At 44.9% G+C, this 26,329-nt stretch overlaps 1 long non-coding RNA gene across 1 annotated transcript; it reads right to left on the reverse strand.

The window, feature by feature from the left end:
• On the reverse strand, positions 1–26,329 carry LOC115898788. The gene is made up of 3 exons (XR_004058452.1): positions 25,835–26,329; positions 24,661–24,784; positions 1–155 (listed from the first exon to the last, which is right to left on the reverse strand). It is a non-coding gene; the product is annotated as an uncharacterized LOC115898788 (long non-coding RNA).

The raw sequence follows: 26,329 nt of genomic DNA on the forward strand, positions 1-26,329 counted from the left end.
CAGGATTTCACCATGTTGCCCTGGCTGGTCTGGAGCTGCTGAACTCCTGACCTCAGATGTTCCATCTGCCTCAGTCTCCCAAGGTGGTGGGATTACAGGCGTGAGCCACCACACTCAGCCTGCTCTTCATTTCTCTAAGCTGTTCGAATTTCTACCTGCAGGCATGTGAGAGAGGAAGAAACACAGAGAGGAAAGAATGTCAGTTTGGGAGAATGGTAGAGAGTTTGGAAGGTTCTAAAGGGAAACATAGCACGTTAAATTCAAAATTGTACTAGAAGTTCTGGCTAGAGCAATAAGACAAGAAAAAGAAATTAAAATATCAAAATTGTAAAGAAGAAATAAGGCCGGGTGCAGTGACTCATGCCTGTACTCCCAGCACTTTGGGAGGCTGAGGCAGGTGAATCACTTGAAGCTAGGAGTTTAAGACCAGCCTGATCAACATGGTGAAACCCCATCTCTACTAAAAAAAAAAAAAAAAAAAAAATACAAAAATAGGCCAGGCATGGTGGCAGGTGCCTATAATCCCAGCTGCTCAGGAGGCTGAGGCAGGAGAATTGCTTGACCCAGGAGGCAGAGGGTGCACTCCAGCCTGGGCAACAGAGTGAGACTCCATCTCACAAAAAAAAAAAAAAGAAGAAGAAGAAATAAAACTACCTCTATTCCCAGATGACATGATCCCATATATTTAAAAATCCCAAAGAATCCACAAAAAAAAAAAAAAAAAAAAACTATTGGAGCTAATAATCAAATTCAGCCAAATTGTGGGGTACAATGTCAATACACAAAATCACTTGTATTTCTATTCAACAGAATCCAGAAAGGTGATTAGGAAAGAAATTCCATTAAAATGGCATCTAAAAGAATAAAATACCTAAAAATAAATTTAACCAAGGAGTTGAAAAACTTGTATACTGAAACTAGGAAACCTTGCTGAAATAAGTTTAAGAAAACCTAAATACACAGAAAGCATTCCATGTTAATTGATATGAAGGCTTAATATTTTTTAAAACACAGTACTATCTCAAATGATCTACAGATTTAATGCAATCCATATCAAATTTCAACAGGTATTTTCTTACAGAAATGGGAAGGCTAATCCTCAATTTTTTTTTTAGTCTTCAAATTTATATGAAACTACAAGGGGCCATGAATAACTAACACAATCTTGAAAAAGATGAAGAAAGTTGGAGGTCATTTTTCTCAATTTCTAAAATTACTATAAAGGTACAAAAATCAAAACAGTGCGGTACTGGCATAAGTATAGACATATAGATGAATGAAATAAAATTGAAAGGCCAGAAATGAATGCAGCCATCTGTGGCTAACTGATTTTTGATAAGGGTGTTAAAACCATTCACTGGGGGAAAGAATAGTCTTTTCAACATATGGTGCCAGGACAATTGAACTTCTACATGAAATAATAAAGTTGGACCCTTATCTGACACCATGTACAAAAATCAAGTCAAAATGTATCAACCTTGTTTGCACAAGTTACTAAAATTTTTAAAAATAGCAACCTGGGCAGGTCACAGAGGCTCACACCTGTAATCCCAGCACTTTGGGAGGCAGAGGTGGGCGGGTCACGAAGTCAGGAGATTGAGACCATCCTGGCTAACACAGTGAAACCTCATCTCTATTGAAATTACAAAAAATTAGCCAGGTGTGGTGGCATGCGCCTGTATTCCCAGCTGCTTGGGAGGCTGAGGCAGGAGAATGGCTTGAACCTGGGAGGTGGAGGTTGCAGTGAGCCGAGATCACGCCATTACACTCCAGCCTGGGTGACAGACGGAGGCTCCGTCTCAAAAACAACAGCAAAAACAAAAAAGTGTCAACCTAAATATAAGAGCTAAAACTGTAAAACTCTCAAAAAAAAAAAAAAAAAAAAAAAACTAAGTGAAAATCTTCATAATCTAGTATTTGACAATGGATCCTTGGAAAGGACACCAAAAGTAACAACAACAACAACAAAAAAAAAAAACAGGTAAGTTGGATTTCATGAAAATTTAAAACTTTTATGTATCAGAAAACATTATGGTTCGGGTGCGGTGGCTCAAACCTGTAATCCTAGCACTTTGGGAGGCTGAGGCGGGTGGATCACTTGAGACCAGTCTGGCTAACATGGTGAAACCCCGTCTCTACTAAAAATACAGAAATTAGCCAGGTGTGTGGGCATGTGTCTGTAGTCCCAGCTACTTGAGAAGCTGAGGCAGGAGGATCACTTGAAGCCAGGAGGAGGAGGTTTCAGTGAGCTAAGATCGTAACACTGCACTCCAGCCTGGGCGACAGAGCAAGACCCTGCTTCACAAAAACAAACAAACTAAAGCAAACAAACAAAAAGCCATTATGAAGAAACAGAAAAGACAAGCTACAAAATAGGAGGAAATAGTTTCAAATTTTATGTGATAAGGAGTTAGTATCCAAAATATACAAAGAATTGCTACAGCTCAGCAACAAAAAGATGAATAACCTGAGTCCATTTTGTGCTGCTATAACGCAATACCTGAGTATAGGTAATTTATGAAGAACAGAAATGTATTGGCGTACACTTGTGGAGGCTGCGAAGTCCAAGATTAAGAAACTAGCATCTAGTGAGGGCTATCTTGCTGTGTCATCACGTAGTGGAAGTCTAGAGGGCAAGAGAGGGTGAGAGAGAGAAAAGGGGACCAAACTTGCTGTTTTATAATGAATCTTTTCCCACAATAAAAAACCCACTCCTGTGTTAATACACTTCATAACCTAATCACCTCTCATTAGGCCCCACCTCCCACCTCCCAATTGTTGCATTGGGGAGTAAGTTCCAACACACTTTTGGAGGGATACATTCAAACCATAGCACAAGCCAATTTTACAAATGGATGAAGTACTTGAATAGACATTTCTTCAAAGAAGATATAACATATTAAATAAGCAAATAAAAATATGCTCAACATTTTTGGTCATTAGGAAAATGCAAAACAAAACCACAATGAGCTACCACTTCACAACCATTAGAATGGCTATAACCCAAAAAGAGTGGAGTATTGGTGAGGACATAGAGAAATTGGAGCTTCTGTGAACTGTTGGTGGGAATATTAAACGGTACAGGCACTTTGGAAAACAGAGATATTGATACACCCATGTTCACAGCAGCATTGTTCACAATAGCTGAAAGGGAGGAGCAACCCAAGTGTCCATCAAAGTTTGAATGAAATACACTAAACATACAATGGAATATTATTCAGCCTTAAAAGGGAAGGAAATTTTGACACAAGCTGCAACATGGATGAAGCTTGAGGACATTATGCTAAGTGAAATAAAGCAGTCACAGAAATACTGATACTGGCCAGGCACAGTGGCTCATGCCTGTAATCCCCGCACTTTGGGAGGCTGAGGTGGGTGGATCACCTGAGGTCAGAAAGTTTGAGACCAGCCGGGGCAACATGGTGAAACTCCATCTCTACTAAAAATACAAAAATTAGCTAGGCATGGTGGCACGCACCTGTAATCCCAGCTACTTGGGAGGCTGAGGCAGAATCACTTGAACCTGGGAGGCAGAGGTAGCAGTGAGCCAAGATTGTGCCACTGCACTCCAGTCGGGATGAGACAGAAGGACTCGAAAGAAGGAAGGAAGGAAGGAAGGAAGGAAGGAAGGAAGGAAGGAAGGAAGGAAGGAAGGAAGGAAGGAAGGAAGGAAGGGGAAGAAAAGGAAGGAAAGGAAGGAAGGAGAAAGAAAGAAAGAGTGAGAGAGAGCGAGAGAGAGAAAGGAAGGAAGGAAGGTAGGAAGGAAGGGAGGGAGGGAGGGAAAGAAACTGTATGACGTAACTTGTATGAGGTACCTGAAGTAGTCAAATTCATTGAGACAGAAAGAAAAATTATGGTTTCCCTAGGGCTGGTGGAAGGGCAAAATGAGGAGTTGTTGTTTAATGGGTACAGAGTTTTAATTTTGCAAGATGAAAAGAGTTCTGGGGATTGATTACACAACAATGTGAATATGCTTAACACTACTGAATTGTAAATCTACGAATTGTTAAAATGGTAAATTTTATGCTATGTGTATTTGTTTTTGAGGAGTCTCACTCTGTCACCCAGGCTAGAGTGCAGTGGTATGTTATGTATATTTTGCTACAGTTAAAAATAAACAAGCATTAAAAGCTTTAAAAAAGAATAGAAAGTAAATGTTGAAAAGTTGTGGGGAAATTCTAAGTTTCATACACTGTTGATGAGAATGCAAAATGGTGTAGATGCTATGCGAAGCAGTTTGGCAGTTCCTCAAAAAGCTAAACATAGAATTACCATATGACCCAGCAATTCCACTCCTAGGTATACACCCAAAAGAATTTAAAACAGGTATTCAAACAGATACCTGTATGCCAGTGTTCACTGCAACATTATTCACAATAGCCAAAATGTGGAAACAACTCATATGTCCGTCAACAGATCAATGGATAAATAAAATATGGTATATACATACAGTGGAATATTATTCAGTTGTTAAAAGGAATGAAGTTCTTATATATGCTGTAATGTGAATGAGCCTTGAAAACATTGTTAATGAAATAAGCCAAAAACAAAAGGACAAATATTATATAAAGACACTTATATGAAATATTCAAAATAGGCAAATTCACAGAGACAGAAAGTAGATTAGAGGTTACCAGGGACAGGAGGGAGGCAGGGAGTAGGAAGTTATTGCTTAATGGTTACAGAGTTTCCGTTTGGTATGATGAAAAAGTTTCAGAAATAGATAAGTGGTGATGGTTGCACAACACTGTGAATGTAATTAAAGCCACTGAATTGAACACTTGAAAATGGTTAAGTTGGAAAATTTTGTGATATGTATTTTGCCACAGTTAAAAAAAGTACCAAAAAGAAAAAAATGGTAATAACAGCTATGATAAATATTACTCTTATGGCTATAATCTATTGTAACCATTTATGAAGTACCTACTCCATGCTAGGTCTAGGTACCAGAAAAATAGTAGTGAAGAACATTCTAGTGAGAGGAGACAGACAATATACACACAAATAAGGAGTCAGGAAATCTACTTTTTTTTTTTTTTTTAGGCAGAGTCTTGCTCTGTCACCCAGGCTGGAGTGCAGTGGCACGATCTCAGCTCGTTGAAACCTCTGCCTCCCGGGTTCAAGCGGTTCTCCTGCCTCAGCCTCCCCAGTAGCTGGGACTACAGGTGCATGCCACCACACCCGGCTAATTTTTTGTATTTTTAGTTTCACCGTGTTAGCCAGGATGGTCTTGATCTCCTGACCTCGTGATCCGCCCACCTCGGCCTCCCGAAGTGCTGGGATTAGAGATGTGAGCCACTGCGCCTGGCCAGGAAATCTACTCTTTAACCTTAATACTATGGCCGTGGGACTATGTGGCTTCTGTTCTCCATGACCACTTGCTGAGCCCCGGCTTGGGTCAAGCCCTAGAGACTAGGTTGTAGAGCTACGTGCTTTATATGTGATCAAGTTCACAGCAATGGGCATTTCCCGTACAAGCAGTCTCTGCTCCTCCCTTTCCTCTGCTCTTTAGGAGGTCAATTTTGCCTTGTTCTGGGCAGGCCTGAGCCTTAAACTCAAGAGCTGCCTTGGAATGATGGAGCCCAGGGTAGGCATGGAAACCCTATATACCTTTGCATTCTTGACTCAATTCCTTGAGTGCATAGAGAGTTCTTGGCATCTTCCCCTGCTTTTTGCCCAGGCCTGTCTGAATGGCTTTCAAGCCATCTCTTCCCTTCCTTACTCCCCACCAACCCCTTCAGGGACTTTGTATCTATAGCTCCAGGGCTCTCAACATAATGAGAGCCCTGGATCTATAAATATAATAAAAAATAAAATACAAATAAAAAAAATAATGAGCTAATACAAGCCCCAGTTAAGTTATCAATTGACTATTTGGTGTTGATCAGGCAAAACCAAACCAACAAGTCATTTATTCTTCAGTTTGGTAAACATTTAATGAGCTCTGTCTCAGGTGTTGGCAATTTCACTTCACAACCAGAATCATGGTATTAACCATTTCTTGAGCACCTATTGTGAGCAGGACAATTCTCATGGATTAACTCACTGAATTTTTATACAACCCTGTATGTGGGTGGGGCTTATCCCTTTTATCAGCAGAGAAGTTGAGGTTCAGAGAGACATGGCTGAGGTTACTGAGAATGCCTGGTACACTTAGACCATTCCAAAGCTCTTGTTTACTCCACACAGATAGCATGCCATGTACTCTGCCAACACCTCACCTCAATGTTCCCCTATAACCGTCAGCACACACTGCATGCTTAGCCCCTTTTTCCTCTTACACATCTCACATATAAAATCTCCCTGATACACACTACCTATATCTTGTGTTTCTTGCATTCCACACAAAAACTGAAATGCACATCCAGACTGACTTTACAAGGACACTGACACCCACAACTTTCCCTCCCCTGACACTTCGCATACACACACACACACACACACACGCACACGCACACACCTTGCATACACATATTCCTGCATAGACCTTGCATAAATAAGCCCTGCCTTCCACCCACCCACTCAGGTATGAACACATCTCCTAGAAATACACAGTCACAGCTGTGTTCTAGCAACAAAACTGGGTACAGAGATTCTTCACTCATCCTGCCTCATGCTCCTCCCTTTCTCCTCCTCTCCCAGGCCTGCCCTGTCTCCATGCAAAACTGTCTTCATTTAACTCACACACAGTCTCCTACCCACTGACAGGCTCTGTCTAGCCCATATCCAAAGATTGTAAATCCCTGCCACCCCCTTTCCTTGTTTGTCTGCCCCACACTGTGGCATTTGGAATCACTTCGCAGAGGTGACTACACAGACAGAGTTTTGCTCTGCACCTCAGGGAAGGGCAGTCTGGTAGGGCTATGCCCCTTTCCACCTGCTGTTGCACCCTGCCTCCCTTTCAGTGTTGAAGATATTTCCTTATATCTTTTTATTTCTTAATTTTAATTGAGACAGAGTCTTGAACTCCTAGGCTCAAGTGATCCTCCTGCCTCAACCTCCTGAGTAGCAACAATTACACACATGTGTCACCAGGCCCAGTGACTTTTCCTTATATTTGCCTTTATGGTGGGAGAGGTTGAGCCCCGGAACCATGTCCCCTGCCTCCTGTCTTTCAAACATTTAGCTCAGAATAGGGCGGAATTGGAAGTGAGGGCAGGAAATGGTCCGGAATAGCAAAGACCTCCTGGGTTCACATAAAGGTGTGGAAACAGGACCTTACCCAAGAACCCAGGCTTAAGATTGACAATTAGGTACTTGTTTTGTAGCTACCACCACTGGTCTCCTTCCCAAAGTTAACTCTCAGTGCCTTATTCTATGATATCCTGAATACAAGGGTGCCAGGGTCTTTCTTCACTGCTAATGTGCCTTTGGGTGACTCCTTCCCTGACCCTGTGTCTCTATTTTCCCAATGTGTCAAAGAAAACCCAGTTATGAGGTCTACTCTATCACCATAAGGAATGGAGACTACATCAGGGTTATAACAGGCCTGGTGTAGGCTGGGAGCTTTCTCCATGGCTTCATTTCCTCAAGATCTCCCTCTGGATCAGGCGCCCTGCAGGAGTTCCTTTGTATCTTTTTAGGGCCAGAACTGACTTGTCAAAAGCAGTATGTTGTAGTGTGATGAGTAAGCTGGCAAGCTTTGTGGTCAAACTACATGCACTTGACTGCTTGCTATTTAACCTAAGGCAAGTTGCTAAACCTCTCTGACCTCAGTTTCTCTGTCTTAGAAATGGGGCTAGTGATATCTCTCTCACAGGGTTGTTTCACGGATTAAATGAAAAGATGTCTAAAGTACCTGGTCAATTGAAAATATTCAATAGATGTTTGTTGAATAAATGAATAAACTAAGTAATACGGTTATACTCAGGCTTAAGATCACAGATCCAATAAATATCAAATATAATTACTGCCACTCAGTGTGTGTCCCACTGGAATGTAAGCTCCATGAAGGCAAATCATTTATGTCTGTTTTGTACCTCAAGCTCCTAGAATAGTAACTTGCAAATAGTGAGTGTTTGATAAATATTTTTGTATGAATGAATAAACAAATAAATTAATACTATATTGCAGCTACTGTGTTAGGCATATGGGATAGAATTCTACGACGGACTGTCCCTATTCTCATGGAGGTTACAATCTAGTAATTAAATTGACAATCAGGCTGGATGCAGTGGCTCATACCTGTAATCCTAGCACTTTGAGAGGCCAAGGCAGGAGAATTGCTTGAGTTCAGGAGTTTGAAACTAGCCTGGCCAACATGGCAAAACCTCATCTACTAAAAATACAAAAATTAGCTGGGCATGGTGGCACACGCCTGTAGTCCCAGCTACCCAGGAGGCTGAGGCAGGAAAATCGCTTGAACCTGGAAGGTGGAGACTGCAGTGAGTCGAGATTGTACCACCATACTTCAGTCTGGGGAACAGAGCAAGACTCTGTCTCAAAACATAAAAACAAACAAACAAACAAAGACTCGGTATGGCGGTGCATACTTGTAGACCCAGTCACTCGGGAAGCTGAGGTGGGAGAATCGCTTGAGCCTGGGAGGTCAAGGCTGCAGTGAGCTGTGGTCACGCCGCTGCACTCCAGCATGGGTGACAGAGCAAGATCCTGTCTCAAAAATCGATTAATCAATTAATTAAATTAACGATTGAACCTAGGCTTAACACTGTGAAGGAGAATGACGGAATGTTGTGAGAGTGACACACAGAAGGAATTTCTTAGTCTGGGATATGGAAAAGAGTCTCTCAGAGCCAGTGAGTATCTGAGTTGATGCCTGAGGAAGGAGTGAATCAGGTGATAAGTAAGGAGAGGAGGTGGTGACGGGTTTGAGCTGTTCAAATACCGGAAAAATGATCAGAGTGGCTGAGTTGTGGTGAGAAAAGGAGTGAGTAGTAGGAGAAGGAGTTGGAGAAATTTGCAGAGACTAGATCATGTAGGACCTTGTGGGCTATGGCAAAACACTGGGCTTTTGGTCCTCATGTGATGGAAAGACACTGGAGAGTTTCATGCAGGGGATTAGCATGATCTATGTTTTACAAAGATTCTTCTGGATTTATTGTAAAGAAGGGGTTGTAGGGGGCAAGGGTGGAAGCCAGGAGACCTGTAAGGAGGTTAGGGCAAGTCATCCAGTTGACAGATGATAGGGACTTGAACTGGACTTTTGGGAAGTAAATGAGGAGAGAGGTGGATGTGTTAGGGATATATTCTGAGTGTAGCGGGACTTGCTAATAAGCTGAATGGTTAGGGGTAATAAGAAAGAGGAGGCAAACCTAAGTCTTAGATTTCTGACTTGCTACCTGGGTGGATGGTGGTGTCGTTTCTTTGGCGGGAAAGATTGCGATGGAACAAGCTTTGGAGTGGCAATGTTCTGTTTTGGCTGTCTTTGATTTACCAGTGGTAAATGGAGAATTTACCAAATGGTAATATACCACATGGAGATGTCAAACCAAATAGAGATGTCAAATTATCAAATGGTAATTTATCACATGGAGATGTCAAACGTTAATCTGGAACCCAGGACAGAGGCTGAGGCATCTTTAAGGGGATTGTAAGTCCTGAGCATGCTGGAGGAGCCATGGGCTAGTTGTGAACAGAGGAATGACGTAAACCGACTTTTGTTTTTAACATGATCACTCTGAATGCTGGGTTGAGCACTGACTGTAGGGAGGTAAGTATGGAAGCAGGGAGACCAGGAAGGAGGCCACTTCAGTCATATAAGTGAAATGTGATGGTGGCTTAGACTAGGGTAGTGGTGGTGGAGGTGGGCAGAAGAGGTTAGGTTCAGGATAAATTTTGAAAAGAGCCAATGGACCTTGATAATAGATTGAATATGAGAGGTGAAGGACATGGAGGAGTTAGAGATGATCCCCAGGTTCTGGGTTTGTCCAATTATGTTGATAGTGGAGCCATTCACTGAGGTAGAGACCACTAAAGAAGAGCAGGTTTGGGGGAAAGATGCTTAGTTCAATCCCTTTCTCTGCCCTTCTTGCTCCCTATGCTTATTTCTGATCTGCTGCCACCTTCAAAAGGAGCCTATTCCTTCTACCTGAAATCCATTATCAGAGAATCCCTCCTTTATGTTGATGCATAGTGTTTCCTAACCTCTATTAACACTGCACACTTTCCCTGTGGGATGACATGAATTCCTGTGGCTTCAATTGCCATCTTTATGCTGATGATTTCAAATATTCGATCTCTAACCCTGCACTCTTCTTTGAGCTTGAAACCCACATGGCCAACCATCTACTGGCTATCTCCCTGTGGACATCCCATGTGCACTACAACCCTACCATGAACCAAACTTTCATATTGCTCCCTGGACATCTGTCCTCTGCTCCAGTGCATGATATAGAGTAGTTGTTAAGACATTGGGTTCTAAAACCAGCCTGCCTTGGCTTATATCCTGGCTCTGCAACTTACTAGTCACTTCAGCTTTCTGTGCCTCATTCCCTTACCTGCAAAATGGGAATGATGGTAATAGTACCTAAGCCTACCTCATAAAGTTGTTGTAAGAATCAAATGAATTAATCTATGTAAAGCACGTAAAACAGTTGCCTGGCACATAAGTAAGTACTTAATTACCTATTAATTTTACTATGATAATGGTGATGATAATAGTGATAATAATGATCTCTCAAATATGTCCCCTTCTGTCCCTCTTGACTGTGACTACCATATTGTTAATAATGATCTCTCAAATACGTCCTCTTCTGTCCCTCTTGACTGTGACTACCATATTGTAGGCTCCCTTTTTGCCTGGATCACAAGAGCCTACTAACATAGCTGAATTTGAATATAATGGTAGATGTGTCATGCACAGTGCTGGGTACTGCAATGACATAAAAGTTTATTAGATATGGTTCTTATCCTTCTGAAGTCTGAAGAAGCACTAAGCCTAGAACCATCCTGTCCAACATGGTAGCCATTAGCTTCAACTGGCTATTAAATTTTAACTTTAGATTTATTAAAATAAATTATTATTAGAAATGAAATTGCTTAGTCATACTAATCACATTTCAAGTGCTCAGCTGCTTGAGGTCAGACTACTTAGATGCATATCCTGGATCTCTCATTTCCAGCTGTGTGACCTTAGGCAAGTTACCTAACCTATCTGAGCCTGTCCTTTCATCTATTAAATGGACCTAATAATAGTACATACTACCCCTACTACCGACCTTACAGGGCTGCTGTAAAGATAAAATGAGTTAACATTTGTAAAGTGTTTTAGTTGTGGTTCTGGAATTCATTTTCTTTTCTTTTTCCTTTTCTTTTTTTTTGATGGAGTTTTGCTCTTGTCATTCTAGGTTGAAGTGCAGTGGCATGATCTCAGCTTGCTGCAACCTACACCTGCCAACTTCAAGCTGTTCTCCTGCCTCGGCCTCCTGAGTAGCTGGGATTACAGGCACCCACCACCACGCCCCAATAGTTTTTGTATTTTTAGTAGAGACGAGGTTTCACCATGTTGGCCAGGCTGGTCTCGAACTCCTGATGTCAGGTGATCCACCCACCTTCGCCTCCCCAAGTGCTGGGATTACAGGTGTGAGCCACTGCACCTGACCTGAAATTCACTTTCTGTGTAATCTTGAGCACATTGTTTCCCATCCCAGGCCTCAGTAGGAGTGATCAGACTCCTGTATATGGTCTCTAAGGTCCCACCAGTTATAGTAGTCTTTAAGAGAAAGGAGCCTGTTTCAGATGGCATAAAGGAGCTGAGATAGAAATGAACATGACACATCTGAGGCACGGTAATTAGAACTGCCATTTATCAAATGTTAACTCTGTACTGGGCACCATGCATACATTATTTCATTTAATTCTCACAACAGCCCTGTGAGGTAGAATTTATCTTCATTTTGTCAATAAAGAAGCTAAAACTAGAGAAATAGCACTTTGGAAAAGCAAAGCCACTGCCCACTGTCATACAGCCAATAGTGAATGGTAAGGTACCCACTCAAATCCAGGTCTGCCTGACACCAAGACGAAACTCGAAGCCACCCTGCCACACCATCTAGGAGGCTTGATGAGAGAGAGTGGAGCTGGAGAGCCTTCCTCCATAATTAAATCGGAGTCACTTCAATATAATTATGAAGGAAGTATGGGAGGGGAAAGACTGGAATCAGGGAGACCCATTAAAAGACTGTTGCATGCAAATGGGAAATGATGGGTGTTCCTGAACTGGGGCAGCAGCCTTGGGGATGAAGAGATGGTAACAGATGGAGGACATCCTACTGTTACTCTCTGTCACTCTATCATTAATTCCGTGAGGGCAAGAACTCTTTTTTATCTTTGTATCTCACCCACTACCTGTGTTCTCTCCCCACTCACACACAGACAGCACAACATAGCACTTTGCACACAAATCCACTGTTGGTTAAAACGGATTCAATTAGATTTAATTAACAAGATTTGGTAACTGATTAGATCGGAAGAGAATACAAGATAGCTTCCAAGTTTAGAACTTGGGTCTTTGGAAGAATTTTGAAGTTGCTTTCCACGGAGCAGTAGAATGCTCAGAGTAGGCCCTAACTGTCTTGCTTCCCTACCCTAAGATCTATTATTGGCAGGGGCCTAGCTAGGGTAAAGCTGGCCTTCCCTCCCAAGCATCTGACATTCTGGGTTGGGAAGGAGGCTCTTTCTTCTTGGGCCTCCTTTCCACTTTCCCTAGCCTGAGCAATGAGTCCCTCTTCATAGTATTTGAATCAGAGGAAACAGATAGACTGAGGAAGTGAAGAAAAAACAGGCTGCCTGAGCTCTGAGAGCCAATGTAAACACTCAGTGGTTTCCTGTTGTTGCAGCCCAAAGCGTCCCATGACATCATTCCTGGCCTTTCCAGAACACACTGGTTCAGCCCACCCTGTCAACCTGCCAGGGCTGAGTGGCAGTCACCTCCCTTCCCCACCAGGGTTAGATCCTCCAGAAGTGGGGAACCTCTCCAAGCCAACCATTTCCCACCTGCCCAGCCAGCCACCTTGGCCTTTCTAGCCCTATTAGGCATTTAGAGGCTGTGGGCTGGACACGCTGTCCCACTTTCCAGGGGCCCAATGGCTTTTGGGTCAGAGAATGATTTCCCAAACCGGAAAAGTTATTCTACTTCTTTTAATGGAGATTTGGAGTCAGGGGAGAGGGAGGAAGGTGTGACACACAGCTTCTGAGACAGGCCCCAACTGCTTCCTCCCCTCCTCACCCCACCCAAGGGCCTACAGGTTTATGTTCTCAGTGTTGGTCACAGATTCCTAGAAGCAGAACTAGAAAGGCCCTCTGAATACCTTGTAGCCTAATCTTCACACAGTGCAGATGAGAGCACTGAGGCCCGGAGGGGTAAAGAGACTAGACCCAATCACACATTGGTCAGAGCCGTATAAGCCCTCTACTGCCAGAGGTCTGAACCTGAGCTATCACAAGGCAGGATGACATTGTTGCAAGAGTTCTTGACAGGAAATCCAGAAACCAGGATTCAAGTTCAAATTCCTCTGTGAGATCTTGAATAAATTTCTCCTTCTCTCTGGGTTTTGGTTTCGACAGCTATAATTCAATTTCAAGGCAATAAATACTTATTGAGAGCCTACTGTTCTTGGTAGAGCTGACGGCTCTTGAGAATGAGAAGAAGGCATGATAAGAACACTCACCATTTCACAGGCTGGAATGGAAAGAAATGGTCTAAATTCTATAAGAGACCTTAAGCCTATGTGGACTACATATCTATGTCTCTGGGCAGAATCAAACCATAATCAGAGTTGTGGGGTCCTTTAAGGCTGCATTCCCCTCCCTATTCCCTTCACAAGGCAGCAGAGAGTTCTTAATGGGCCAGAGTTTTGTTTGCAAAAAAGATTCCCAGTTCCACTTCTCATTTAGCTGGGTAGATCTGCATAGAGAGGTGGCAAGGTTCTAAATTATTGTCTGGAAAATCAAGCCAAACACATTATGGTAATTCCTGTAGCCAGCAGTAATAGGATTTCAAGCTGTAGCTATGCCACAGAGCACAGGCAATTCGGAATAGCTCTTTTAGCCAATCAAATCCACCACAGCCTAGCTTAGCAAACAGAATTTAGAAGCACGTTTGGGAGCAAAGATGCTTATTCCTGCACTTTAAGATGCATGAAGCAATGTGAAGTCATTCCTTTAGCCAATCAGTTTAACCACAGCATGGATTAGGTGAAACACGCACAGAGCAAGGTACAGACGCATTTAGACGCCTGGAGACGTACATCCATACACAGATGCATATGCAGGAGGTTGCTCACGCACTTTGGGAGACACACAAACTCTCAGAGCAGCCGATGGAAAATTTTAAAAAGACACACACACACACACACAAACACACACTCCAACCATAAGCTAGGAAAAGACAGCCACCTGTCTGGAGTTTTGGGTGGCTGCTCTTTGGCCCTCTGCTCATCTCTCTCCTTATTCCCCCAACAATGGTACTAATTCAGATCCTATGTTTTCTCCAAAGGAACCTTAGAAAGCCACCCCCAAAACCACTGCATCTATACCCACTCCCACCACGCCACATCAGATTCTTATTACTTATCTGTCACCTGAACTATAGCAAAGATCTTCTGTTACGGCTCCCTGATGTCAGTATCTTTTCTCCAATCCATCCTCCATCAGGCTGACTGGCAGAGGGAATCTTCCTAGAACTCAACCCTCTTCTTACAGCATCCCTGCTCAAAAGCCTCCCTTTCCTCCTCACTTTCATCACAAGCCAACCCAGACACCTGTCACTCATGGGGTGACCAAAATCTGGGACCCCTTTTTCATGCCCTCTGCCCTCCAGAAGGCAGATGACACCTTGCTCAGCCACCAATTCATGTCCTCCTCAAGCACTCCTACCCCCTGTGCTATTACCTTGAACTAGAACCACCCGCTTCTGCACCTATCAAAATCTTACCTACTTTGAATTTTTTTTTTTTTTTTTTTTTTAAGATGGAGTCTCACTCTGTCACCCACGCTGGAGTGCAGTGGCGCTATCTCGGCTCACTGCAACCTCCGCCTTCTGGGTTCAAGTGATTCTCCTGCCTCAGCCTACCGAGTAGCTGGGACTACAGGAACACGCCACTATGCCCAGCTAATTTTTGCATTTTTAGTAGAGATGGGGTTTCACCATATTGGCCAGGATGGTCTCGATCTCTTGACCTTGTGATCTGGCCACCTCAGCCTCCCAAAGTGCTGGGATTACAGGCATGAGCCACTGTGCCCAGTCTTACTTTGAATTTTTTTAAAGAATAAGTGTATCTTTGAAAGTCTTTTTTTTTTTTTTTTTTTTTTTTTGAGACGGAGTTTTGATCTTGTTGCCTAGGCTATAGTGTGATGGTGCGGTCCCAGCTCACTGCAACCTCTGTCTCCCAGGTTCAAGTGACTCTCCTGCCTCAGCCTTCCCAGTAGCTGGGCTACAGGCACGTGCTACCACACCCAGCTAATTTTTTTTTTTTTAATTTTTAGTAGACACAGATTTCACCATGTTGGCTAGGTTGGTCTCGAACTCCTGACCTCAGGTAATCAACCCTCCTTGGCCTCTCAAAGTGCTGGGATTACCAGCGTGAGCCAGCACGCCTGGCCGCAATTAAAATTTTGGCTGTTGTTTTCATCCTTCAAGCCCTGACCCAAAAGTCACCTCCTCCATGAAGTCTGCCTCTAATCTCCCAAAAGTGCTGTGTAATAGAACCAAACTTACCCTAGTCAGCCTTAGTAAGCATGCATGTATGTTGTATGTCTTCATCCTCAGAGGAGAACTGATGGGGGAAGAGGGCAAAACTCCCTGATGCCAGTGCCTCATGGGTTTGAGTCCTGGCACCTCCACTAGCTTGCTATGTGACTATGAACAAAGCTCAATTGCTCTCTGGCCTTGATTTTTCACTTCTAGATTCACTTTCACTTCTAGATTCTGTTCAAGATGTACGATTTTATGCAGTTTCTGTCATGCGGCTGCCTGGGACTAGGTATGTCCACTATCATATTATCATATTCATTCATATTTTTTTCTCTCTCTGTCTTTCCCTGTTTCTGTCTCTTTTCCCCTGTTTTTCTCTCCTCTCTCCTCTTCCCTTCTCTGTTTCCTTCTCTCTTCTGTTTCTCTGTCTCTCTGTTTCTTTCCTTTTCTTCCTGTCTCTATCTGTTTCTGTCTCTAATTCCTACTATTTTTCTCGCTCCTCCTTTTTTTCTTCTAAGTCTTTCCCTCTGTCCCTCCAACCTCTTTCTTCCTTTTCTCTGTCTCTCTGCCTCTTCCTTTATGCCTCTCTCTTCTTCTCTGATTCTCTCTCTGTTTCATGAACTTCAACCTTGGAATCTGGCTGAATAACTTCCAATCCAAAATAGTTTTGGTGCTTCCTGAGTATTGCTAGTGAGGACAGGTAGAAATGGGGTCCCTCTGAGGTTTTCAGAAAGCTCAAGTTCCCTGCTCCTTGGGAAGGGTACTTCACAAAGCTAAGGAGGAAGGCAGCAGGATGTAAGGTCTCATAACATGCCCCGTTGGCTCCTACCCTCCAGCCTTTCACCCAAAGAAACAACATTGCCCACAGATTACAAAGGGTCTTCATCTCCTAAATGATCTGAGCCAGAAGTTCTTAGAAACCATATTCCTACTCTCTTCTGACACAATCCCACAAAATCATTTTGCAGATGTGAAAACTAAAGCCCACGCATAGGAAAGGACTGGCTCACTATTACGCAGTAAAGTAGCAGAGCTGGAACTAGAGTGCTAGTGTTCTGACTCCTAATCAACTTCTGAAAAGGTTATAAAATTGATTCAACATCACCAGCCAAAAAGCATTATTGGACTGGGCATGATGGCTCACACCTGTAATCTCAACACTTTGGGAGGCCGAGGTAGGAAGATTGCTTGAGCCTAGGAGTTTAAGACCAGCCTAGGCCACAGAGCGAGACCCCAAATCTACAAAAAATTTAAAAATTAGCTGGGCATGGTGTTGCATGCCTGTGGTCCCAGCTACTAGGGAGGGCGAGGTGGGAGAATCACCAGAGCCCAGGAGGTTGAGGCTGCAGTGAACTGTGATCACATCACTGCACTCCAGCCTGAGCTATAGGGCCGGACCCTGTCTCAAAAATAATAAAACAAGGCTGGGCCAGGTGGCTCACATCTGTAATCCCAGTGCTTTGGGAGGCCAAGGTGGGAGGATCACTGGAGTCCCGGAGTTTGAGACCAGGCTCAGCAACATAGTGGGATGCTGTCTCCAAAAGAAAAAAGAAAAAAAAAAAAAAAAAAAAAAAAGGCAAGCATGGTGGTCCTAGTTACTCAGAAGAGGCTGAAGTGAGAGGATCACTTGAGCCCAGAGGTTTGAGGCTTCATTGAGCTGTGATCAAGTTCTGCAGCCTGGGCAACAGAGTGAGACTATCTCAAATAAATAAATAAGAAATAAATGAAATAAAATAAAGCACTGTTGGTGTTATTTTTCTAGTAGAAGAAGAGAAAGCTGAGGATTGAAATGGGCAGAGTGGTGACCTAATCAATATCCAGATTGTGAACACTTAAAGGCAGGGTCTCTGTCACCTTTGTTTCCAATGAAAGCCCCATACAGTATCTGGCCCCAGCTCAGTGATTAATAAATGAGGGAGGGAGTTGTCATCAGGCATTTGAGGGACACTGATGCCTCCTCTGGGACTCTGGGTATTTATGCAGAGACTCCAGAAAGCTGGAAATCAAAGGACTGGGGATTTAGTCTCAGTCTGTCCAACACTGGTTCAGCTCCCCACTCATTTCTCCCACCCCTCCATAAATGAGTTTCTTCTTTATAAAAGAAGAGGTAATGGTATCTGCCTCATCTGGCTCCCTGGAGCTTGAGGAAGCTGAAATGAAAAAGAAAAAATAGGAAAGAGCTTTGACAAAAACAAGACACTACTCTGCAAATGTGATGGCCGGATGCTATGGTGATGTCCCAGCTAGTAATTATGTTCTCAGCGGCAACTGTGGGCAATGAGTGAGTTATCTTCTCACTCTCAAAGCCAGAGGCCTTGAAACAGGAGAAATTAGGTGAGCCTTTTCTTAAGAGTTTTTTGGAGGGGACCAGAGCAGACCCCCTCACTCCCAACACACACACATACAAACTATACCCCAGATTCCAGCCTTCTGGGGATTCATAGTCAGCTTAAGCAAGGACTGCATCCCTACCTCTGCTATTTAATTCCGAGACACTGGGGTCCCTAAGTTATTGAGGTTTCTCGGAGACTAGAAGTGAAGTGAGAGTCTCCAATTTCCATTCAGTCCCAGTTCTACAGCCAGCCTTGGGCTCCGGTTCTTATTTTCACTAATTTACTCTGTGGCTTCAGGTAAATTACACTCCCTCTCTGAACTCTTTTCATCTGTAAAGGAAAAAAAAAAAAAAAAAAAACAGGATGAACTAGATGCCTAACATTATGTTTCTGAATCTGGACTGGGATTCGGAAGACCTGGGTTTGAGTCCTAGCTCCATCACAACGACTGTACAACCTTAGTCAACTTCTTTCCGGAGCCTCAGCTTTCACAACTACAAAATGAGGCATTTGGGTTAGATGCTTGGCAGTGTGTTTCAAAAGTTCTGAACCGGCATTCAGGAAACGTGGATTCTAGCCCCAACTGCCACAGAGTGAATCACTGCCTGAGTTTAGACTGGTCTCATCTCTTCTCTGGGCCTGCTTCTCTATCTTTATCGTGAGGATATTCAAATATAAGTTATCTAAACACACCCTCTGATTCTGACAGCCTGTGGTTCTAGAATTTTACAAGTACTGAAAAGGAAGTGAAGAAAGGGAGAGGCCACACCCAGAGTAATTTCTCATAAACTGGCAAGTGGTTGCCCTCTATGGGTCTGACCTGGAAGTGCAGGCCCAATTAGACCACTTGCTGTAGCAACTGCTAAAGAGCTGAGGCCAGAGGGGAGCACAAGAGATCACTGAGTACTTCACTAGATAGGGCCAGAATCAGGCTGCGGTTGACCTACAGACCTCCCAGTCCCTCACAATGAGAGACATCCAGATAAGAAGTGTGTGCTGGGAGACTGAACCTTCTCTCCTAGTGACTAGAAACAAGAGGCTTTCCAGGGCTTGTGCAGAGAGCGTGGCCAGTAGGGTCTCTGCCATGGGCAAAGTGAATGTCAGGGGTGTGGATGAATGGGGGTGGAGTGTGACTGTGCTATGAGAGTGGGTATAGGAACAAGTTAGTTCCTTGGCTGAGAAGTTTTCACATGTGGGGCAAAGATATGGCAAGAACTGCTCAAATGAAAGTGCTTTTCAGCATCCCCATCTACTCCCTTCCCTCCTCAGAGAAAAGAAAATTTATGCCTGGGCAGAAAAAAGGAGTGACCTTAGTGTGAGAGTGAGAACCTAATCATGAGAAAGACTTAATCATGAGAAAGACTAAATCATGAGAAAGACCAAGGAGTGCTTGGTGTTCAGGGAAGGCCCTACTGTCTAGAGGATTTGTGGGCTCAGTGTTGAGGTATCACTAAATTTGAGGGGCTTCTTGGACACAGTATTGCAGGGCATTACGTGCTGGAGGTGTAGGATGGGTTCAGATATAGGGTTATGTTACAGAAACAGGTGCATACTAAGGCTTTCATTACTGTCATTCTATAATGTTTTATTATATAAGCAGTACTAGGCAGGCCATGCAACACTGGGCTCCCCTCCCCCATCTCTCTTTCTTGGTTAAAAAGTCTGACCACCTAACTCAGATGCAAGGGAAACAACAAAGGCAGTCAGTGTTTCTTCTTATGTGACAGGGATGGTTGCAGCCCTACTTCTCTCCTAATTCACTGTAGAAACCAGGTCAAGTTTCAGCATCTCTCTGGGCCTCAGTTTCCCCACCTGAAACAGGAGCAAGCTGGACTTGATGAGCTTCCAGGTTTCTCCCAGCTCTGACATTCTATCTGGTTCTTTTTATAATGTTCTGTGGTGTTGTATGCTTCTCTGCCCCTACCCGAGTAGGGGCCACCAATTCCTAAAGGTCCTTTCAACCCTAACATCCAAGCCTACTCACTCAAGCTTCCAAGGCTTTCCATTACATCCTAGTCCCACCCCCACCACTTCATCCCACCACCATCCCCTCATGCCACTACCACCATTGCTGCTGTCTAGAACAGGGTGCAGTCTTCTCTACTTTTGTTTGGAAATTCTAACAACCCACCTCTGATGCTAATGAGTTGATAAAGATTGATACAGTATTGCTCTGAGGTGACAGAACTCCCAGTTCTGCCACTCTTCCCTTTGTGCCTTTGGGAAAATACCCCCACTTCTCTAAACTTAATTTTTTCCCAACTCAAAATTAAGGGTGGTAGACTAGAATGGTCTCTGAAAGCAGCAAATTGTTCCAACATCTTTCACTTCTAGGCAATGAGAAGGTCGAGACTGTCTTTGATGTTTTGCCATAATTCTGATCCTCTCTTAGTGTTCCTTAAATGGAAACCTCTCTGCCTACAGCCTCTCAGCTCTGATAAGTACCCACAGTTTTCACCAGCAACTCCTAGACCTGTCTCCTTCCCTTCCTCAGCCTGGTCCCAACACAAACAAAAAGTTTTTCTCTCCCAATCAAGGTGTCTGTGAGTCATAATAGTTTACTGTGAGGAACAGACTCAATGAAGATAACAAACTGCTTTTTACCCTATCAAATAATTTGCCTGCTGGGTGCAGTGGCTCATGCCTGTAATTCCAGCACTTTGGGAGGCCAAGACGGGCAGATCACCTGAGGTCAGGAGTTCGAGATCAGACTGGCCAACATGGCGAAACTCCATTTCTACTAAAAATACAAAAATTAGCCGGGCGTGGTGGCATGCGCCTATAATCCCAGTTACTCGGAAAGCTGAGGCAGGAGAATTGCTTGAACCTGGGAGGCAGAGGTTGCAGTGAGCTGAGATCACGCCACTGCACTCCAGCCTGGGTGACAGAGCAAGACTCCTTCTGAAAAAATAATAAAATAAAATAATTTGTCTTTACGGTCTTGTCATTAGTTTATTGCACCACCCCACCACTGCTGATTCCCACAAGCCTCTCCCAGAAAAACCACAAACAGACCCTGGGACGGAGACTTTGAAGGATATTTTGAAGGATATTTTATTTAAAAGTTTTGTAAACAGAATTATTCTCACAGCTTCAGCAACAGCAAGGGCTCAATTCAACCTCCCAGTCCAGACTAGTTGCTTGGGATACTTCCTCAGACAACCCAGTGGCTTGATTTGAAGTTAGACCTGAGAGGGTCCCTTCTCTTCCTCCTGGAAGCCATTTCCAAAAGATGTGTATGGTGGGAAGCACCACAGGAAAAGGAGGGAGGAAAAAACATGCAGGTAGTTAAAAAATTTAAAAAAAGGTAAAAGAGGTGGGAAGGTAGCAGCGAGGATTGGGGTAGACCCATTGTAGGTACTAAAAAGTGTTTGGAAAAACTAATAAAGAATTAATAAATAAGCAAAATCAAAATTGGTCTTGTTTTGAGATGGAGTCCCTCTCTGTCTCCCAGGCTAGAGTGCAGTGATGTGATCTAGGCTCATTGCAACCTCCTTCTCCTGGGTTCAAGCGATTCTCCTGCCTCCGTCTCCTGAGTAGCTGGGATTACAGGCATGCACCACCACGCCTGGCTAATTTTTGTATTTTTAGTAGAGACGAGGTTTTACCATATTGGCCAGGCTGGTCTTGAACTCCTGAGCTCAAGTAATCCGCCCACCTCAGCCTCCCAAAATTGCTGGGATTACAGGTGTGAGCCACCGCACCCGGCCTCAAAATTGTTTTTGTAATCTGGAAGAGGAAATTGCTTGCCGATTGTTGCCAAAAATCCCAGTTTCTTTGTTCCTGTCCATGTGATGTGCAATAACATTTCATATCTATAGGTGATTACATACTGTTATCATGGCTGAAGTATTGTGATTAATATTGGCTAATACATTGTAATTAATGATAGCTAATACTGTATCTAAAATATTATGAAAAAGTCACAGAGATGAGGATGAGTGGGCAAGGATAAAATGGGATGAAGAGAGACCAGGCGCAGTAGCTCACACCTGTAATCCCAGCACTTTGGGAGGCTGAGGTGGGCAGATCACGAGGTCAGGAGTTTGAGACCAGCCTGGCCAGCATGATGAAATCACGTCTCTACTAAAAATACAAAAATTAGCTGGGTGTGGTGGCACGTGCCTGTAGTCCCAGCTACTCGGGAGGCTGAGGGAAGAGAATCACTTGAACCTAGGAGGTGGAGGTTGCAGTGAGCCAAGATGGCGTCACTGAACTCCAGCCTGGAAAAAAAAAAAAGGATGAAGAGGATATCATGGAGTTAGAGTGCTTTGGTTCAGAACTGACTGACCTGCATCTGCTTGGAGTCTCTAGGGACCTTCAAAGGCCTTCTTATAGCTCTAAGGAGCATTTGTCCCAGGAGCAGTAGGGGGAGCAATGCTACAATCTGGCTATGCTTGGGCACTGAAGGTACCAATTGCCATCAATACCCATAACCAGTTGCTGTCAGGTACTCACAGATAATTACTATCAATACCCACAGGCAATCACCATTAATACTCATAGGCAATCGATGTTGATATCCTATGGCTACCATCACTCAGAAGTCTCTCATCTGGACCCTAGTCTAGATGGCAGGGGCAGGGATGAGGGAATGGAAGAGGAGAACTGGTTGAGAGGGAGATATAGCACTAATCCCAGAAGAACTACTTTCTATCCTTTCTGGTCACTCCAGGGTTAAGAAAAAGGCCTAGGGTAGGGCAAGGGAAAGCTGAAGCCTAGCTAGCCTTGCCCCAGGCCCCTTCCTTCAGGGTGTCCCCTTGATAACAGGGAAAAGTATGACCTTTAGGTAATGGTTACCTGATCCTGACTAGCAGGAATTGCCATGATCTGGGGCTCTTTCTTTTCTGTAACCAGAAACTGGCAAAAGGAAAGAAGGGAAGGTGGGGTCCATCCCTCTTGATCAATGGGCCTATTTACAGGGTCCCACTGGGCCTTAGTTTCTGGCGAGCCAGGGCTACAGCATAATAGCGCTGGAAGCGGATCAGGAGCACAGGAACCAGCAAGATACCAGTGCACATGCCTGCAGTGGCTGTGAGAGCAGCAGTGGGTTGGCCCGAAGCAGAGAGGGGATAGATATCTCCATAGCTGACAGTAGTGAGAGTTATGACAGTCCACCAGAGACATGTAAAGATGTCTCCCAAGTGGGGCTTACTTTGGCCTGAGATGGACAAGCCTAACAGCTCCCCATAGAGGAAGAACAAGCCAAAGAACAAGATTTCAGTAACCTAACTCAGGAGAAAGGCACCACCTCTTTCCAGGAATAATGGAGGGTATGAACAAGGACTCTCATGGCCAAGGATTTTTCAAGGAAGCCCAGGAGATGAACCAGCTTGAGGATATAGAGAGAACGAATGGCCCCAAGGATTCGGCTAAGATAGAGTTGCCGTACAGCCTTGTCACCTACCACTAATTCCACCAATGCAGGGAACAAACAGAAGATATCAGCTAGACTGAGAGGGCTACACAAGAAGCGCACCTTATCAAGGCAAGAAATGGTCCAGGCAAAGAGCTCAGTTCCAAACCAAAGGGGACAGAGCAGCTCCAGGTATAGCAGATGTGGGGCATGGCGGTAAACAAAACTGTTGTTCTGCTGCTACTGCTGCTGCTGGTTTTCCCCCACCCCCATCCCATGTTCCGTAGTAGTAAAATTGACAGAGAAGTAATCCAGCTGGACCTCTGTCTCCTGGAAGAAGATGACCAGGGCATACATGGCAAAGAGTGTGGAGATCAGGGAAAGGCACTAGAGAAAAACATGCTTGTGAGAAATCCCATTTGCCAGCATCCCCACCTCTCTAACTATACTTCCACCCTTCTTGGCTTCCCTTTTTGAGGGATGCCCCCAAATTGTGCCGGAAGTCTATAGATTCGAGTCCCAAGCACCATGTCAAGTGTGTAGCCATTGTGGCATTTTGGGAGGGTCCTTTGGGGGTAGGAGTGTCTAGCATGGCGCCACACACTGTTAATTAGTTACCCTGGCCCCTAAGGAAGACTGAGGTTGGTCAAGAAGCACCCAGAGCCAGGATTTCTAAGTATTTTGCAGTCCCTGGCCTTCTATGTGGTTCAGAAGAAGGCATTCATGCATGCAGGCATTCTCACAGGCCTCCCAAGACAGAAAGTCCTGCGTGTAGGTCTCCTTGCCACTTAGCGTGAGCTGGCAGCAAGGTGCCAGGGGTGCTTCTGCCAGGCCCCAATAAGCCAACTCCTCCTCTAGGATATCCCAACAAACGTTGGCAGGGCAGTGCAGCTGCTGAGTATGGTAGTAACCCAGCACATAGCCAAAGAGCTCAAGGTTGCTGTCAAAGAAAAACTCTCGGCCGGCCACAGTGGCTCACACCTGTAGTCAGAAGTTCCAGACCAGCCTGACCAACATGGTGAAACCTCGTCTCTACTAAATACAAAAAATTAGCCGGGCATAGTGGTGCACACCTGTAATCCTAGCTACCTGGGAGGCTGAGGCAGGAAAATCACTTGAAACCAGGAGGCAGAGGTTGCAGTGAGTCGAGATTGTGCCATTGCACTCCAGCCTGGGCAACAAGAACGAAACTCCATTTCAGAAAAAAAAAAGAAAAAAAGAAAGAAAGAGAAAAGAAAAGAAAAGCTCTCGAACCAGTGGGCCCTGAGCACCTGGGGTGCCAGGTGGGGATGGCTCAGTTGGCTTGTAGAGGCAGGTACCTGGAAAGGCCCTCATGGTGCTGATGTAGATCAGGTGGCATATGCCGCCAACATCCAGGATCAGTTTACTATCCAAGCCCTCCATGGAAAACTGTGAGCCTGCTTCTAGGCTGGCTGGGATCTGCTGGCAAGAGGAGGGATGACAGGGGTTAGGACATGACCCTCCTGCCTTCCTCTCCCTTCCCACGTTTGGCCAGGGCAGAAAGGGGGCTGAGAGCCACAGAAGTGATATGACAGCCCAGGCACCATAGGGAGGTTATCCCAGGCAGGGAGCTGGAGTGCCTTTTCCTCCTGGGTCTTCAGGAATCAGGAGGACAGCAAGCTCTCAAGTGTGGTCACAGTGACTGGCCAGTCTCTCCTGGGCGCAGCAGTTCCAGGAGAAAAACCAGCCTAGCCTGGAAACAGATGTCTTTCAGGGGCTCTTGGGAGGCACCTGGTGGCTCTGAGAGAATAGTTGTGCCACGGTATACAGCAGGGGAAGTTACAGACGGGCAACTGCAGACCAAATGGCCAAGATAGGAATGGGGCGTCTCTTAATCTTCTGTCATCACTTTGAAAACTTGGGACTGGGGTGGGGTGGGATGGGGAAAGGAGTAAATGGAAAAGCCACCATGGGAGGCTAAGTGCAGGGGATAGAGAGTGGAGTGAAAATGGGAGTGATAGGGAAGCTGGAGGGCCTTAGAGATCCCCAGGCCTCCACAGGGAGTAGGAGGTGCCTGACTGGAGAAACTGGCTTGGGGGTCAGCAGATCGGACAGTGATGGTTGTTGACTCCAACTCCCCTGGCGCCCGGTCCTGGGCACTCCTCAGCAGCAGCACCAGCAGCATTGGCACTAGCAGCCTCTGTGATTCTCTCTACTGGGCACCCTAAAATTGCTTTGGGCTTAATGAGTTCCTTGTCTGGGAATAGAAAGGAATAAGAACAGAGTGGGGAGTTGGGGAAGGAGAGAGAGAGAGAAAGAGGGAGAGAGGGCAAGAGGAACACAGAAAAGCAAATGGCTACGGGGTGGGGGTCAAAACACCTACACTGATCAACATTTCAGTGTCCCCTACCCCCTGAGAAGAGTTTGCCTAAGCCTCCCATGTTTGTCCCTGAGGGCAAAAAAAAGAGGGCACAGGCTGGTATTCCCAGCCAGGAATCTCTCCCAACCCCCAGCCAGCCCCTGCTCACTCACTTGGTTGTTTTCTATGGTCCACGAACACTCGCAGTTAAGGGACTGATGGCTGGTTGAGCGGCGGGGCCGGAGGTGGCGGGGTGGGTGGTGTGGCCAGCCTTGCTGCTGCCCCCGCAGTTCATGGCTGCCTCTGCATGGAGAGATCTCAGGCCCCAGGGCCAGGGTGTGCTCATGGAAGAGATAGCCAAGAGCCAGGGTTTTCCGGGAGCCTCTTATTCCTGCTGTGGCCAGATGATTAAGGGCAACAACTCAAACCAGGGCTGTATGCGCCTCTGCTTGCTTGTTTAGGGAGGCAGTCCTGGCCCCCAGCCAGCAGGACCCTGGCCAACTTTGCTGCTCCTCCATCTCCTCCCCCGCGCCACCAGCCGCCCTTCATTCCAGCCTGCAGCAGAGGGAAAGCAGGAGGCAGCAGCTGGAGGAAAAACAGTAAGTTAGATGGTCAGGCTGCAGCCAAGAAGACATCTCACGAGACCAGTTAATATTTGGAACAACTTT

The sequence above is a fragment of the Rhinopithecus roxellana genome, chromosome 7, assembly GCF_007565055.1.
Source record: "Rhinopithecus roxellana isolate Shanxi Qingling chromosome 7, ASM756505v1, whole genome shotgun sequence".
Lineage (NCBI taxonomy): Eukaryota > Metazoa > Chordata > Mammalia > Primates > Cercopithecidae > Rhinopithecus > Rhinopithecus roxellana.